The sequence below is a fragment of the Halichoeres trimaculatus genome, unplaced genomic scaffold, assembly GCF_033239565.1.
Source record: "Halichoeres trimaculatus isolate MK-OKI-2021-1 unplaced genomic scaffold, fHalTri1.1 fHalTri1_scaffold_5, whole genome shotgun sequence".
NCBI classification, from domain to species: Eukaryota; Metazoa; Chordata; class Actinopteri; order Labriformes; family Labridae; genus Halichoeres; species Halichoeres trimaculatus.
The window spans coordinates 8,211,257-8,227,437 of record NW_027437183.1 but is presented as its reverse complement, the minus strand read 5'-3'; the positions used below and the strand labels follow the sequence as shown (position 1 = coordinate 8,227,437).

General features: G+C 40.3%; 1 protein-coding gene across 2 annotated transcripts in view; it reads left to right on the top strand.

The window, feature by feature from the left end:
* Positions 1-16,181, top strand: part of npffr2a (neuropeptide FF receptor 2a) — a 125,297-nt gene that overhangs the window by 32,505 nt on the left and 76,611 nt on the right. For both annotated transcript variants that reach the window (XM_074670011.1, XM_074670009.1), the window contains one exon: positions 10,013-10,128. The gene's annotated coding sequence lies outside the window, so the exon portion shown is untranslated. The remainder of the gene's footprint in view (positions 1-10,012; positions 10,129-16,181) is intronic.

Sequence of the window (16,181 nt, the reverse complement as noted above, 5' to 3'; positions counted from 1 at the left end):
TGAGCCCTGTGATTGTCTGGCAATCTGCACAGGGTGTACCCCCCACATTGCATCCAAAGGCAGCAGAGACAGGCTCACCTTTGTGCCTAAAAGGATATAGCAGTAAAGGTAATGGATGGATGGTCTTGGATTGGACTGACATTTTGACGTGTAAAAGAAAGGATGGGAAAGGATATTTGAAAGCTCCTGATATTCCAATTACAATAGTAAAAGATACTCATTAGAAATACAATTTTATTGCATTGAAACGGTGTGTTGCATTATTGTGATACATTTTTTTTTATTTTAGTGGTTAATTTGGTGTCAAAATAATACTGTTGATAATACCATTTATCATCAATGACTGTGGGACAATATATTGTCCAACAAAATCTGTTATCGGCCCAGGCCTGTTATCAATACATCATACAGACATTTCATTATAACAAGAAAAAGTTCACTACGGTATTGAAAACTAGTACCATTCATGGTTTTAGAGAAAACAGCAAAACTTTAACTAAAAAATTTTAAAAACAAAACTAAACAAAAACCCAAAAACCTTTGAAATTCTTCCTTAGTGACATGAAAAGTCATTTCAGCGCAAAAGTGCAAAAGTGCAAAAGTGCAAAAGTGTAACTAATAAGTTACCACAACTGGTGCCTCACTCTTTGGCCATTTTATGGATTCAAAAGTGGCAAACATGCACTTTCTCTTTTCACATCCTTTATTTTCAAAACATTTGACATGAGAGGAGAGGAGAGGAGAGGAGAGGAGAGAAGAGAAGAGGAGGGAAGAAGAGGAGAGGAAAGGAGAGGAGTGGAGAGGAGAGGAGAGGAGAGGAGAGGAGAGGAGAGGAGAGGAGAGGAGAGGAGAGGAGAGGAGAGGAGAGGAGAGGAGAGGAGAGGAGAGGTGTGATCCAGTTTGTACTAGCTTCCCTAACACTGAACCAAATTTGCACCCAGTTGGATAAAGAAGGCGCCATTACCTGATATTTTCTATTAGAGAAAGCTCATATGGTGCTCAAAGCACAAATTTGTTTTAATAAAAACTTATTGAAGGCATTTAGAATTAAAACCGATGAGAAAACCGGCGTCTAATGAGTGTGACATGAGTCAACAACACCAGCAGGGAACACCCAGAGCAGCTAGAGGTTTCTCATCTAACTCTTTATAACGATAAAGCAAAATATATTCTCACTTATCCAGCATGTTGTGTACTTTTCGAGTTCCATTTCCACAAAATATGATGAAAACTCTGTTTGCTCTGCCCAGAAACCGTCCTGCTGAGGACATCCACTTCAAACTGTGAGCACAGCCTCTATTTTATTCCCTCCGTCCTTTGGGGAGAAGAAGCTGCTGCAGCTTTTTTTCTTTCACCAGACCCTTTCTTGGTTTCAGCCTGAACCACAAAAAAAGGCTTTGTTTCCTTTTCCAGTTAAAATAAAGTGTTAGGTGAAAGCAAAGTGAGCCCTTCCTGTTGACCACCTGCATGAAACCTGTGATACCATCTGTGTGCAGCCCCCTATGAGACAGCTCACTCTGCTAAGATTAATGTTGCTGAAGAGGAAAAAAAAATCTGTGCATCCCTGGTTGTGTCTCCTCATAGGTGTGGATGCTGTTGTTTGTTGTGAATGTGTTTCATGTGTCACTACACTGCAGATAATTTCCCACAGACGTTAATGTTTTCTCTTCTATTCACCGGCTCGTTTCATAGAAGCAATTTGTATTCCTGCTTACATGCAGGAGACAAATGGCAGCACAGCCAACGTCTCAAATGATTGTTGCTCAAAAATTGATGCAGATTAATTTAAGCCTTACAAGGCTGCTGCATGCCTTTACACAGGCTGCGAACAAGGCATTAGATTTGATTTATGAAACTCCCAAGCAGGAGCAGATGATTATATGTTGCTGTAGCTGCATGCCTGAGTAGAAAATGAGCACCCAGTTGTAATGTCTGGCAAATTTAAATGTCATATCAGTGCTATTTATTCCTTTACAGAAGCAGTGCCCTTATTAAAGCTAGAAACTAAATCCTTCTCCCATAACTGTGAATAACTTGGTGAACTGGAAAGCCTGCCTGTGTTGTTGACTCGCATACCACGCAACACTGAGCAACAAAAACACACACAAAACATCCACCAGCATTTAAAGTTCACAACTCAAAAGAATCCACTTCCCAAGTTTTTCTTTCCTGTGTGTGAACTTTAACGGTTTGGGAAATCCACGAGCATCAGAGTACTAGTGCTGACACCGTGCAGCCACACGCTGGGGGATTTTCAGACTCGATCCACAGACGGTTGGCGCTGCAGGGTGATGCCGCCGCTGCAGTTAGCACATCCTGTGTGCTCCGTCACCAGAGACAAACATCCCGCTGCGTTTACACGACTTCAAAGGGGAAACCGTCTGACAGAGGCTTCCCTTTTCATCCCACCCTGAGGCAACTTGCTTTTAAACTTCCCCATTGTTTATGTGAGATAGAGCTGGATGTCTGTTTCAGATGACAAATTATGATGTTGTGAAATAAAAACCTTTAAATTGGTACTCTGCATCAATTAACAGCATCCTCTGCTTCGCCAGAAGGAATAATTAATCTCAGTGGGACTACAAAAACAGTAAAGAGGGAATAAATAAAACTTTATTAAAGCATTTCAGAGTAATTAGTGGAACAATTTCTCCCACTGCTCCCTTGTAAAAATATAAACCAGTTTGTTGGTTCTTGAACAGTGGTAAAGAAACACATACTGTACAAAAAGTGAGAGTTTAAAGGTGCAGTAAGCAGGAAAGTTTTACAATCTGGAAACTGATGGTGAGAAATCTCTTAGCATTCCCAGTTCTTATGTACTATACCTTTAAGTTTGATAGCCCTTTAAAAGGTGATACTTAGGGTGTAGTTACACCATAGACTGTAAAAAATAAGAAATAAAAAAAAATGGACGTCATCTTGCTCAGCTCGAAGTGAGGTCTCCACAAAAACTGCTCCCCCTGGTGGCTGGCTGCAGTATAGGTCAAAAAAATCCAGCTCTCCAGTCATTCCAGATGAGCTGTGGTCAAACTTTAGAAAAATAATACACCTCGTATAATTGTATCTCACGTCTGATTGTTGTGGTGATTTGAAGATATTTGGCTGTCTTGTATTCAAGTCCTCTTCTTTTCAGAAAAGTTTCATTTCATTAGTTATCCGAGGTTAAAAACAAGGTTTTACGTCACGTTTAATTATGATTTGACAGCTGCTGTTATTGTGTAATTTTTTCAGGGATTGTAAAATATATCAAGAGGGAAGGTCAAAAAGTGATTAGACTTCCGCGAGGAAATATATATATATATATTTTTGTCCCCCGGCTCCTCTCAGATTTTCCCAGGATCCCTCATAGTCCCTACTGTGCAGACTCTGCCTGCAATTGCTGCCAATGGCTGCGCCTGTGACGGGGTATTTTGGCTTCAAAACCGTTGTTTTAAGGCATTTCAATAAGGAACTTTATTTCTTCACAGCTCCACGGGGAGCCCACAACTCATTTTCTTTAATTCTTCTTAGGTCTTCTCTTCTTCTGCCGTCGTTGATTCTTCTACTCCTTCTTCTTCTACTGTTTTGACTGTACAGTTGTCAACCGGGCTCATTACTGCCCCCATCACTACAGTGTGAGCCACAGTTATGAGTCAGTTGTGCCGGTTGCTGGGGCGTTTGTGTTCTCATAATATTTCAATGTCTTATTTTTCTTGAGTATTCTTGACTTTTCTATAACTTTCTTTTTTCTATAACTTTTTACGACTTCCTCTGACAACCCTTTGGTAATAAAAAAAGGTATGGTTTTCCTTTTTTATATAAAGGTGAATCATGTGGTGAATCAAAAATTGTAGACAAATGCCTTAGACCTCTCAAAGCAGATCAGGATTCACCCTTCTCTTTCTTTGAACTATAAAAGTAAGTGCTGCTGTAAAATGAGCTATCATCTCATTCTAGGTCATTGATTTGATCCTTATCCCTGTGCTGCTGTATGAATCACATTTTTCCTGGAAGTTAACTTTGCTTTTACACATTTAAATAAGGAACTCTGGTCAACTCATATTGTTTTAATTGGGCTAAAGAAATTACTCTGATTCACTTTAATCATTTTTTGACTCATCTTTATCAAAACGTTGTTTGAATGGGGTCCTTCAGACTCTCCAGTCAGACATCTGTCTAATCAATGCAGCACAAATTATGTTGAAAACATTTGCTGTAGTTGACAGAAATGTAATTAACAGATTCAAAAGAATATGCATGCACAAAGATAATTAGAGTAGCTCATTAACCCTGGTCTGAGAACAATAACGTAATCAAATAAGCGTTTACATAAATGAGATAGGAACAGCTTCTTTTTCATTTGTGCAACTTTGAAGTCAACTAGTTTTTCTGAAGTGGGTGGTCATCACTCAGTCATCCTGACGCCCAGAAAAGGTCAAACTGACTTCCTGCTCTATATAAAGTCACTTCGAGCCTCCCCTGTTGTTCCTCCTTGGTCGTATTAGTGGCTTTTACCCGCAGCTATAACTGAGTTAATGAGCTGTCCTGCTGACCACTGAGACGTGACCTCCACTCCTATAAAGAAATCATTACCTTCAAAGACATGGGGGAAAAAACACGGACAAAGACCTGTTATTCAAAAGCTAATTGGATTATACAAACCTTATTACAACAACAAACCGCGCTGATTACACAAAAACCACTGGTGGAGCTGTGAGTCTGGAAAAGAAATATTGACAACTGAAGTGGATAATATAAAGTGTGATATACAGTTCAGCCTCACAAGTATTACCATTCGGTCATTTAATGCAGTGTTTCCCAAAGTATCATACATGTTACAACTTGCTAGAGCTGCAACTAATTATCATTTTGATAATTCAATAATCTGCCATTTATTTATTTATTTATTTTTTGATTAAAAACATACATCTTGTTGCTTCAATAACCTTTATTAAGAGCTATTATTTTTCATAATTACAGTGACTACATAGTAAAATCGTGCACTAAGTCCCTCATGGTTTGTTGTTTTCTTTTAGAATGAGGAAGAAAATGGACCTGAAAATCTGTATAACTACATTACTGATATATTATACCATAATTCTTAAAATGCTACTGTTAAACGTATCCTAAAAACTCACTTACTCTGCCTTTTTTTTTTTTTTTAACATTTTTACATTTTTAGCTCAATATTTATTGTCTGATACTTTTTTTTTTATTTTTATTTTAAAGAAATAATATTTTGTATTATTTGCTTATATATTAGGATATAGTTCTTATCTTTATCAATTTAATTATTTTTTGGCTTAATTTAATTCTTATAATATACTTTTACTTGCTTTAAATAGTGTCTTACTCTTTTAGTGTCTTACTTAGATGTCTCTTAATGTTATTGCTGTGCCTTTTCTTGTATCTGTTATAATTTTTTTATTTTAATTGAGCTTCTGTGGTGTGCATCAGTCTCCAAAGCCTCTTGACATCCTACCAATCATTCATTACAATTACAGCGGCATACTACTTAGTAGTATTATTGTCATCATTAATGCACATGTGTGTGTATTTAGGTATGTATATATGGATGTATGTGTGTGTATATATGTATGCTTATATGTGTGTACGTGTATTTATGTATGTATGCAATTTGACTTTGTATGAAATGTGCTATATACATAAATTTTGGTTGATTGGTTGATTGATTGATTGAACTGGCCACTATTTAAATACTTAAGTACTTCCGTTTACTCATCATCCTCTGTGTCTAAATGCATAATTCTGGCTCTCTACTTTATCTAATGTCACTACCAAGCGGCAACCTCTGGTCTAAGAATATGAGACAATGCTGAAGTGCTCAAATCTGCTGTTTCTTGAGTGTTTGCTTGAGGCTGGCTCCGGAAGTAGCGGAAGTCACATACACACCAAGCTAAAAAAAAAAAAGCCATTTTCAAAGCAGGAATTAACCTTCTTACAGCCTGGTTCAAAAAATGTCTCCTGTCTGAGTCGCTAATTTTACTACCGGTACCCACTGTATAGGGGTTGAATTTTTTTCTAACTTGGCCATTCAGAGGATATTAAAGGGCAACTCTGTTTTTTTGACACCTGGACCTTATTAATAGGTGTGTGCATGCTCATATACTCACTGAGACAAACATCGTGCAGCTCGGAGTCCTTCAGAAGTTATTTAGATCCAACCGATTTTAGCCGCACTTAGCGGGGGCCACGGCAAGAGAGCTTCAGCGGGGGACATAATCTCTGCAAAATTGCTCATTTCAGCTATATTTTTTCATCCATCGCCAGTGTTATCACAAACACACTCCTCTTCTATTGCCATAGGCGAACACTGTCCACAAGCGCACCACCAGTTCGCATTGAGTCGTGGACGTGCTCCTGTTTGTTGTTCTCGAGCCAGCTCTTCGTCTCTCTCCCTGCATCCTTCTTTCATGGAGCTCCTTGTCCATGTACTCAGGCTCGAACCGATAAGGACAACCGTCAAACTTGAAGTTTTAGTCTGAAGACGTGGACAAGCTGACTTTATGATAACACTGGCGATGGATGAAAAAATGTAGCTGAAATGAGCGATTTTGCAGACATTATGTCCCGTGCTGAAGCTCCCTTGCCGTGGCCCCCGCTAAGTGCGGCTAAAATCGGTTGGATCTAAATAACTTCTGAAGGACTCTGAGCTGCACGATGTTTGTCTGAGTGAGTATATGAGCATGCACACACCTATAAATAAGGTCCAGGTGTCAAAAAAACAGAGTTGTCCTTTAAGATCGCAAGCTCCCCCAATGAGAGGCACAGCTGAGGGTCACATGACCGATAGGCGCCCTGTGGTGTTCCATAAAGTTGATGCACAGTTTGTTTTAACACACTTTCTAGCTTTACCTTCCACCCTGTTATGCTAATGTTTACATGTTCTACTACTCAGGGAAGAATGTAATAATCACGTGACTCAATGCATTGGTAATGAAATTCACTGTCAACACTTTTATGAATCATTTTTTGTATATTTGATTTATTTGTGTTGCAGCTTTTTTCCTCTTTTGTATTCACTCAAGAGAAAAGTTGAGAACGGACCTTGATGTCAGTTTCTGTTCACAGAAGCTGAGTCTCTTCAGGGGCTGCCGTAAATGCATTCTGGGTTATTGGTTAAGCTTTACGCACAAACACATTTAGTCTCCATCAGCCTAATATTTGTTTTAAGTGTTTAGAGAATCAGCCTTGAAACGCTGATTAGTCTGGAAACAACAAATAGCTTCAAAGAAAACTTTCAAGTAGGTTTCGCAGAAGCACTGTCAAAAGACATCAAGGAGAAATCAGACTGGAGTCTTCAAAATATAAAATGAATGCCAAAAAAAACCTTTAAAGGAGAAAAAAAGAGGAAGGCAATATGAAGAAGTCCCTCCTCAAACTTTCAAACTTTATCAGACTCTATGGAGGAGGGAGCACTTCAGACTTGTCAAAGACAGATTCAGAGGGACTTCATCCTCAACACCTGCTCAAAGCCAGCTGGCTGGCATTCAGCCCCTCTGGCTGTCCCTCTCTGCTCCGTCCACATCAGCTCAGACAGACCATTTCAGACAAAAGAGCAAAAGTCTGAGTCTCATCCTGCAGCTGTTCGGCCGGACTGTTTGATACCCCAGACAGCTGGGGCCTAAATCTTTTACCACTCCTGGCTTAAACAGGTAGAGAGTGTCTCCATGCATCTCTTAAGGGAGAAACTAATTAAAAATCAATGAAGAAACAAGTGGGAGGATGCACGATGAGAGAAATGGAATCCAGCCAATATCACATATCTGCCCTGGCTAACACTGAACCTGCCATTTATGATTCAAAGTTCACAGAAAACTTAAAGAAACAAACAAACTGATCACATGTATAGATCCAGTTTTGAATCGAGCTGTGAACAGTTTGAACGTTGATGCTCTTTACCGTGGGAAAAAACAACAACTCTGCAGCCACCAACACTCCCGTCAGTGGGCAGTTCTTCTGCGTTAGCGTGGGTTTCAATCAAACGTGGAGACCAGGTGCAGTGGAGACCAGTGTTTATAATTCAGTGGGAGGGATGGTTTGTGTGGTGACAGCCTCTCCTGTGTGTTTCCTTCAGCCTGATTCGCTCCAGCAGCCTCTTGATCTCTGAATAACATCAAACCGTTTTTCACCGTCCAGCACCAAAAGCAACTTGTAGCATAAGCATGGATGATGGTGACAGAGTTTGAGCTATCTGTTGCACACCTGGACACAGTGACAGAATTTCTTTCAGAACTGTCTCATGCTTGGTGTCATAGATTTCACAAGCTATTGAAAACATTCCTCAGATAAACTTTATACTGACATAGCATCACAAAATTGCTCTTGTTCCACCAAGGGATGGGTACCTTTTACATTTGAGTACAGATGGGTACCAATGCCCAGTACCTGGTAATCAGTATCTGTACTCAACGGCACCAATTTTCAGTACTTTTGCGTGTGTTTATGTGGTTATAAATATTAGTTTTTTTAATGATAAAATCTCAAAGGTTTTTAATTTAACATTTTATTCTTCAAAGTATAACCTTCCAATGCTGTGTTCATGTCTAGCATGGAAAATCAACTTCTCTTCCATTCCCTCACAGTCACAATGGTGCATTCAGGTACCTAAACATGGTGCTGTTTGATTTTACGTGAATTGGTACTTGGTATTACAGATGGAATTTGGTCAGTACCTCCAAAAGCTAGAGGTGGGAAAACTGGGAATTTTGGTATTGATCGGATACCAAGTAAATACAGGGCAAGTAACGCCAATACTGATACTGATACCGATACTCATACCATTACTGATACTGATGCTTTTTGATATTTAAGGTTGATGTATCATCAAACTGCAGACCTTTTTTGTGATTTTTTCTTTTATTCTGTGAAAACCTAGGACAGAATTTGGGCAATGTTTACAAGTTACTACATAATACTTTAGTGTCATGATACAAAATTATGATGAGAAACAATAGAACAGTAACAAAACAACTTTTACCCAAAACATCATTATGTGTGAAATTCTTTTCTTAAGAAAATAAAGTGCAAAAAAATTATTATCTTAAAGTAAAACACTATAGGTAAAGTAACATTAGATATCAATACCAACATTGGTATCAATATTATCGATATTTGGATATCACCCACCTCTAATAAAAGTTCCTAATTTAGTAACCAACCCTAGTTAAACCACATCCCAAAGGAGCTCTGTTGGATTGAGATCTGGTGATCTTGTTGGTGATCTGGATTGAATCTCTACCAGATCCAAACCCAGTTTGTTTCTCTTCATCGTTCATTTTGGCGTCATTAAACCAGGCACAAGGATCAGTTTTATAACTGTTTGACTTCCCTTCTGCAGTTGAAGATGCTTCTGAAGCTTTTACCCTTTTCTTCACAGAGAACACGCAAGACAAACCTGTTCAGACCGCCCTCCCTTAGGTAACTGCGACACCAGAATTACTTTTTAAACTCTACTCCGGTGTGACACAACCAGAACTTTACAGAGCTTCCAAAGCCAGCCGCAATTTTCTCTGACAGGTCAACATCAGAGAGTAACTCAGAGGAGGGCTGCTGTGACCTAAACCCTGTTACATCATGTGTGGGTGTCCTGAGACATACTCAAACCTTTTGAAAGTTTATTCAGCTTTTACAACTCTAAATTAAACAGAACTTATTACAAAGGTAATGCAAGGTTATCACAGTGTTTGAAACAACCTTCCTTTTGATTGCAGCTTAAAAACTGGAAGCTGTTTCGGCAAGAGCGCTTTGTTTCCCACCCCCAACAAAAAGTAAAGAAGTTAACAGAAAGATAAAACATGAGGAAGGACGAGGCAAAATGAGGATAAATTGTTTTCTCTTCTGCTTTTATTCTTTCATACAAAAGTTTTTGGTCTTAATTTGAATGTGTCAGTTTTAAGTTTTAAAGTTCTAACAATTTTGATTACTCGAAGTGCAAACGAGGAGTGAGGCCTCTTGATGATGAGCAAAGAAAAATGAAAAATTAATGTTCTCTTTCCTTCTTTAACTTTAGTTTCAGTTTGAGGAAGACGCCAGAGCTGGATGTTTGGAGGCTGAAACAGAGCGATGAGGTCACCACATCCATCTCAATGATCAGGTGGCTGAGTGGGACTTCCCAGTTCGTTTCAGGTAAGCTGTCCATGTGAGTTTAGGAATAAGGTAAACAGGATTTACATATAACAGAAGCTTAGACACCAGGGCCCTGTTCTACGAAGCAGGATTACTGCCTAGCGAGGTAGCTTTGAGGATAGGTTCAGGATTCCCTGTTCTACGACACGGGATCACTCCTCAGCGAGGCGAGTCTCCATGGTAACGTACGCTGAACGGCTAACCTGCTCCGGGGCAGGTTAGGTTCCAGATTGAACTCGCGGACTATAAAAACCCCGCCCACTGACCAATGAGCCCTCACGAAAAAATGGCTTGTCCGTTCCTAGAGGATCCCATGGACATCGGAGCCCGACCCACTCTCTTTTTCGGATGACCACCTTTATGAAAGTTACCGGTTTTCCAGGGAGGGGTTGGTAGTAGGCTACATGATACTTTCTACAGGTAGTTAAAGGGAATGAAGAACTCTCAATGCCGTAATAAGATCTTCAATGCCAACACTGCTGTTCCATGACAATATTTTATTGCCCGTATTAAAATTGTGACAGGAATTCATGTTGGGCTCGTGTGGGCTACATGTCTCACAAAAATGTAAACACAATAGGAATGAACAAATGAATACATTCATCTGAGAAATCAATTAGGTATGTTGCATGTTACAGTAAAAGTACATGGTGAATAGTGCAATTTCAGTATGATAATGGCACAATAGATTTTTGTTTTAGCACTACACCACTACACTTACACATTTAGACTGTCAGCAATTTTCTGCCAGCACTCCTTCCGTGCTTTAGCAGCGGCGACGGTGCTACTTTTAAGGTTAATTACATGTTTCACCTCGTCATACTTCCTCAAGATCACCTCCTGCTCCTCCTGAGTGAAGTATGCGCTCCTTCTCTCTCCGGCCTGCTCTGACGCTCCAGACTGCTTCATGTTCGCGATTGGTCAGATGCAGTGGGCTCCGCCTTATATGAGTGCACGCGCTCATTGCCTAGCTGGATCCACTTATGAGGTTGATAACCAGCGTCGTAAAACCGTGTAGCGAAACCGCCAGCTACCACGCTCAGTTCAGCGAGGTAGCTCCAAGGCTATCTCACTAGACCGAACTTGCTTCGTAGAGCAGGGCCCAGCTGACTGACAACACTGTTGTTTCTGGTATCAAAAACAGCTTTTTTTGTAAATGTTAGTTCTCTGCATCTGAGGTAGGGTTATAATTTCCCTGGAAAATATGAATCAATTTCTGGCAAGTAGAGGAAATGTCCCTTTAATGACCCTACGACTGCTGGCAAAGATCAGCAGCAAGAAGCAATATCTGTCATTTTTCTAGAAGAAAATGATATTTTGGAATTATTTTGTAGGAGTAGTCTGCTCACCTTCTGGACACTAAACCATGCTACTAACTGAGTTTACAAACTTTTGCTTATTGTCATGTTTCAAACAATCTCCTTGCGTAGCTACAAATACATACATTACCTCCAATAAAAGTTATCTTGAACAAAGAATAGCAGAGTAAAAAAGATCTGCTCTCCAAAACAAATGCACGCTTTGTCAAGCAGCACATGTTTAAGGGAGCGGTCACACTGGCCTTCCAAACCGCGCTGTGCTCAAGCACAGTTGCCCCCCCGCAGCGCTATTCCCTCACTGGAGAGTACTGCCAGTGGTCACAACTAGGGATGGGTACCAAATTAGGTACTTTTATAGGTAACGGGTACGGATTCATATAAAATGAAAAGGTAAAATGTTTAGGTACCTTGTGACTGTGAGGGACTAGAAGGGTAGGCGATTTTCTATGCTGGACACAAACACAGCATTGCAAGGTTGTGTATTGAAGAATAAATATTTTGAATTAAAGAAAAAATATTTTAAATTGAAGAAAAAAATATGTTAAACTGAAAAAATGAGATTCTTTTATTTAACAAATTGATATTTCTTACCACATAAACACCAAAAATTACTAAAAATTGGTACCGTTGAGAACTGTTACTGATTTCCAGGTACCAGGCATTGGTACCATATCGTTTCAAATGTGAAAGGTACCCATCCCTGGTCATAGTACTCAAATATGAGCTAGACTTTAGGGGGTATCACACTCACGCATGATGAAAAAAAAAAATCTCACGTGACATTTGTTTACAACTTTGGACCTCAAGAGACTTTTGCCTTGTGAACACAAACGAACCAAGTGACAACCACTACATTTGTATAATTTTTGCCCCTGAATTGGAAAAAGGCAACGAGCCACAGGTGTGAATACACCCTTAGAGTTTTTGGCTTATGGTTAGTCGTTTTGGTCAGACACAGCCCTCTAACACCCCTGTTACTGTTTAAAATGATTGGCGAGAGGTGCACTCGTGACAATATGTCTGGGTTCATAAGTGCTGTTTGCGTGCCTATGCTCATGCATGAAGTGACCTGTGCTGAAGACCACCTCTCTGAAGTGTCCAAAAACAGAGAAGTGAATTGTGCTTGAGGACGGTACGGTTGAGGTCACACTGGCCTACCAAGCTGGGCTTCAGGGTTGATGGTGTTCATGGGAAACAGAGTCTTCATCCTTAAAAATCACTACCAATCTAGTCAAAAGTGTCATTATAATCAATGCCAGAAGTATAGTACTCACAGAGCGTTTAAAAGATAATCTGACATGTAAAGAAAAATAAGTAAACAGCACTTCATCCCACCAAATGGTGTGAAAACCTCTTTCCAGCGTTGCTGAAAGAACAGATCCATGAATTGAGGCTCTGCAGCCAGAGCCGCTTTGGCAGCGTGAGAATGAATTCTGGATGAGACAGAAAAGACCATGTTTAAAGATGAAATGAAGCTAACAGACTGCTGGGAGAAGGACAGGTTGGATTACAGGAAAGCTCGGCTAGATTCTTTCACAGTGACAGCTTCACATGGAGATAAGTTTAACCACACCTGTTCACGCCAGTGTTCCCAAAACTCTGCAAACTTTGTCCAAACACTGTATCAGGTACATCTACCAGGAGGACTAGGTTTGGGTTGGGGCTTTAAAAATGTAGGCTGATCTTAGCACAACTCTCTGCTTTGCATTTACTGTACTGGCTCCAGCTTCTTCACTCGCTTTGTTTCCTGATTGGTCGTTGTTCACAAAGTGTGTATGGCTGTCCTCGTGGAGGAAACCTGGTTGTGAATGTTAGATTAGATTGGATGAATATTCATGACTTCAAATCAGCACAAGCACAATCTTTTTCTGAGCAGCAGGAGTCGACGAAAACTCACTCCACACATCTCACATCACAAAATATCAGGTGGGATAAACTTCCAAAAATTGGACATCCGCTTTCTTTTGTTGGACGAAAGAAAGATCTATCTTATACTCACACTTCTGAAAGACAATTCCCTGTTAATACCCTGGTTTTAACGATCAGGCCCATGTTAGTAACATGTGTTTGACAGCTAAGGCAGCAGTGCACATTAACCGGCCTTTTTTTCTGACAGGAGCAGGTGGATCTCCTGCAATTATGTGTGACATGTTACAGCCTGTCAGATGTCTTATTATTTCATGACACATGCACATGTTCTCTAATTACAATGATATTAAGTCCCCTGGTATCTAAAATTGGCGTGACATTTACCGTACTGAAGCACTTCTGTTCTTTCAACACTGAAAAGTACCAAAGTCTGGCGTTTAGCTCCTCATAGGAACTCGCGCTGTACCTAAGGAGTTAGACGTTTTGATTTCAGCTCTCAGACTATTTTTCTTCCTCTTCCAAGAGAAGGTACTGTTTCTTTTTTCTTTTTTAAATCCCTGACAGTTTCCTGGTGATTCTGCTTGCAGTGAGCAGATTTGCTTTTGGCGTGCTGCGAGGAAGCTCCGAGATAAACGCCAAGTCCATGTTCCTGTAATATGTGCCCATTAAAGCACTCCGCAGCAGGAGTTCACTCCAATTTGTTCCCCTCTCAATCAGGAAAACAAACCTCACAACTTCACTCCCAGGATCTAGCTCTGACGCACCGCCAACCTGACAGCAGTGTTCAGGTTGAGTGTAAATGAGGTGGTATGTAAAGATGAAGCTTCAAACACATCAGTCTGTGGGGCCATGAGCTACTTCAAAGTTGCAACTCAGGTAAGAATCTGAAGGCTTGGATGTCGATGCTAAGACGTGGCTTCAATGCAAAATGAGCCCACAGACAGAGAAATGTGAAAGCCCAAGAGCCTGGAGTAATGAGGGACTGAATGGAGATTAAAGTCGATTGAACCTAATGTGAACTATCAATCAGCGTCAACAGCAGGGGGAGCCCAGAGGACTCACTGGGACACTTTTTAATCCTTAAAAGAATGAAAAAGTCTTCAAATGTATAGGCTTAAAAATGTACAAATACAGAAAGATAACCAATTCTTTGTTTCTTAATCATACTCTCCAGGGCCCGTATACACGTCCAGTCATTAAACAAAAGCCCCGTTTCCACCAAGCAGTCTGGTTTAGATCAGTACGGTTTGGAACAGTTTGGCTCGGTTAAGCTTGGTCCTGTTTGCGTTTCCACAGCTGACTGTGCCCCCTCATGATAGGTGGTGTGTAAGCTGGATGACGCCATAGCAGCACGACACATTGTACCCCGCAAAAAGACATCCAGCAATTCTTCTTCTTTGTGAATTTAATGTGGCTCTTTATTACAAAGCGCGACTGCAATTACTGCAAATCTTCCCACATCCTCTTCCTTGCTCATTTCAACCAAAGACTGTAAAAAAAAAAATGGTGTCATCTTGCTCAGCTCAAAGTGAGGTCGCCACAAAAACTGCTCCCCCTGGTGACTGGCTGCAGTATAAGTCAAAAAATCAGACTCTCCAGTCATTCCAGATGGGCTGTGGTCAAATTTTTTTAAAAAAGCTGAAATGTTTCACACTTCTGATTGTTGTGGGGATTTTGAAGACTTCATTTGGCTGCCTTGTATTTATGTCCTTGTTTTTCTGAAGAGTAGTTTTCAGTAGTTATAAGAGGTTAAAAACAAAATTTGATGTCACATTCGACGATGATTGACAGCTGCTGTTCTTGCAAATTTTTTTCAGGGACTGTAAAATATGTCGAGAGGTAGAGTCAAGAAGTGATAAGACTCTCGAAAGAAAAAAAAAATACTATTTTTGTCACCCGGCTCCACTCATATTCTCCCAGAATCCCTCAGGGTCTCTACTGTGCAGACTTTGGCTGCACAACTGCTTCAATGGCAGCACCTGTAACGGGGGTATTTTGGCTTCAAAACCGTAAAATGATAAATTGCTGAACCCCACTGTCTACTCTTTATACAGTCTATGATTTTAATCCCTAATGCTAACAGTTGTTTGGGTTCTTATCATAGACTGTATAAAACATGGACGTAGTCTTGCCGACGCCACCTGTCTGTTTCTGAAACGGAAAATGAAGCACATTGGCTACAGTGGCCATTATGGTAGTGGCAAGGGCTTCGCCTACAGCCCGAGGGCGCCTGTCGGTCACGTGACCCTCAGCTGTGCCTCTTATTGGGAGAGAAAAATTCACCCCCCGTACAGTGGGTGCTGGAAGTAAAATTAGCGACTCAGACAGGAGACGTTTTTTTAACCTGGCTGTAAATAGGTTAATTTCTGCTTTGAAAACAGCTTCTTTTGGCTTGGTGTGTATGTGACTTCCGCTACTTCCAGAGCCAGCCTCAAGCGAACACACGAGAAAAAGCAGATTTTAGCACTTCCACATTGTCTCATATCCCCACACTGGAGATTGCCGCTTGGTTCTTATGTATTTCAGGTTTTATGTTTGTCAGGTTTATGTGTCTATTTTTCCTCAAAAGTCAAAGCATTTTGTAAACTCTTGTTTTAAAAGATTGTAGAACTGTTTTTGTTAAGTTTCCAAATACTGTTTTCCAACATACATGGAAAGGAATTTCCTACTTATTAAAGAATATAAAGGCACACATTTTGTCCCCTTTATGTGACACAGAAAGCTCGAGATCTGTTATAGAGAATCAAGGAAGACAGAGGAGAGATGAGTCAGATTGGGATGAAGCAAGCCTGCTGTGAAGGTTTAATGATGCGTTCCATTTACCTCAGCTGAGAAAGGCGCCAGAGCAGAGTGGACTGTGCTCCT